This window comes from Lepus europaeus, chromosome 2 (assembly GCF_033115175.1).
Source record: "Lepus europaeus isolate LE1 chromosome 2, mLepTim1.pri, whole genome shotgun sequence".
Classification (NCBI taxonomy): domain Eukaryota; kingdom Metazoa; phylum Chordata; class Mammalia; order Lagomorpha; family Leporidae; genus Lepus; species Lepus europaeus.
Window position 1 is genome coordinate 156220491 of NC_084828.1, and position 2102 is coordinate 156222592.

Genomic DNA, 2102 nt, shown 5'->3' on the forward strand with positions numbered 1-2102 from the left:
TGCCAGAGAGAAGGGCTGAGAGTCACGGTCCATGTCCTAGAGCTGAGATTCAGGAGAAAGTACAGCTCCATAAAGGTCTAGAACACCATGCTCTAGAATTGGGTGTCTCTGGGATAAGAAGGTTAAACCTGTGGAGATCTGAGGTTGGTCCTGGTTGGGGCCAAGGCCAACAGTGACACAAGGCTCCATTCCGGCCTCTCTGTCCTTGGAAGTCAGGGTCTGTCTGGGTCAAGGATAGAAGCCCGAGGGAACCAGAACAGAGCCTGGCAGCACGCCTGGGTTCTAGCACAGAGCCCTGGTACAGAAGTGGCCCTGGCTGGGGGTGTCTGATGCTCCAGAGTCTGTCCAGACCAAGGCAGAAGGTAGCAAAGGGACAGAAGGAAAGGAATCCTGACTCCAGTGGACCTATACATCTATGGCTCAGTGGCAATGAAAGGGACACGGGGCTCCAGGCACCGGCTGAGCCAGGGCTCTGTCAGTTTCAGAAACCCCGGTGCCATCTCAGGAAAAGGCTTTGGTGGGGGGAGGAGGGAGTGTGGAAAGAAAGAAGCAATTAGCCAATCCTGTTTTCAGGCGTCCCCTCTCTCACCCCCTCTTTGGCCCCTTGGGTCTAAGGATCTCAGCAACCCAGGAAGAAGTCCCAGCCAACTCTTAGGGGTTCCTCAGGGCAGAGCACCTGGTGGGACCTGGCTGCCCAGGGCATGTGTGTGGCAGCAGCAGTGGGTGGGGAGCAGGGCTGGGAGACAGGCTTGGCAGTAGCTGGCTCTCTGGGAGTGTAGAGAGCCTGAAGTTCAGGAACTACCTTCAGGGCGCAGGGGGACTGGACAGGAACATCCTGGGGACACTGTGGAGAGAAGGCTCTCAGTCCATGGCCAGCTCCAGGAGCTTGGACACAAAGTGGGCAGCAGCCTTGGTCTAATTCACTCGATTTCCCTTCATGACCCGGCCTTCCTTGTCCAGGCCTACGTACCAGGCCTGGACAAAATGCTGCTGGCGATTGAGGGCAGAGGCCTACAGGACATGGTAGTTCTCAAAGACATACTCCTTAAAGCGACACTCAGCTGTGAAATACGGTGAGCTTTGGAGCAGCCCCTCGGCCATCATGACCATGTAGTGACCCAGCTTGGCACTCCAGATGGTGACCACACAGAGCCCCACGGGGATCAGGTTGAAGTGGGTGAAGGAGCTGGTGTCTTCTGGGGTGCCCTGGATGCTTCTGCCGGGATTCACCTGGAGGTAGAAACCCTGGTGGCAGAAGAGTTTGGTGATGATGCCTTTGAGCTGAGGTTCTGGGCCGCGGTCTGGCTGCATGGGCCACCCCCAAACCCTACCCCGTACAGTCGCACCTTGAACAGCAGCATGAGGAGCTGCTTCTGGCAGAGGGACTTGGTACCCCGGGGGCACACACGCCGCTGCACCGACAAGGGCCAGCTGACCCCCAGACTCATGGACCTCTGTCTTCTGCCTGATCAGGCTACTGACCAGTGCCACCATGGCGCTCCAGGAGGAGACACCCCCAAACCAATCCTCTCACCAGGACATACTCTTGACTCTCTGGCCCCAGCTCACCGCCCCACCCACAGGACCTGAGACAAGCCCCAGACTCCTCACTACGGCTGCCAGCACTCACCCTTGGGCCCCATCCTGGCTTCACCTGATCCGGCTGCCTGTGCTCTCCTCAATTTCCCTCACCTCGAATTTTGCCCCTCTCTGAAGATCCCCCTCTTCACTCTGGTGTGTGTCTCCACGCCCTCAGTTTCAAAGCCAAGATCTCCCAAGAGGTGGCTCCAATATCCCCAGGCACCTTGTCTTTTCCACTCTGTTTTGGGGCCCACGCTCCTGCCAGATCTACTTTGGTAATATGGAAGGTGTGCGTCCCAGCTTCAGGGCCATCAACTCACCCCAGCCCCACAGGACAACTCTCAATGTCAGAGAGGAGCCCAACGCTGGTGCTTCTTCCTTTGCTACTTTCCCAATGGAGATGAAATCCTACGTTTTTATTTTTTTCTTTTTTTCACTGAAACCCACCTCCTCCAAAATACGTCTGGGAAAACACAGGCTGTCCAGGTTCAGTGAGGAGCGGGCCCCAGATCCCCTGGGTA

The 2102-nt window shown here is 56.8% G+C and overlaps 1 pseudogene; it reads right to left on the reverse strand.

Moving 5' to 3' along the window:
- Positions 1 to 804: 804 nt before the first annotated feature.
- Positions 805 to 1494, reverse strand: LOC133749824 (fibroblast growth factor 11-like; annotated as a pseudogene).
- Positions 1495 to 2102: the final 608 nt, after the last annotated feature.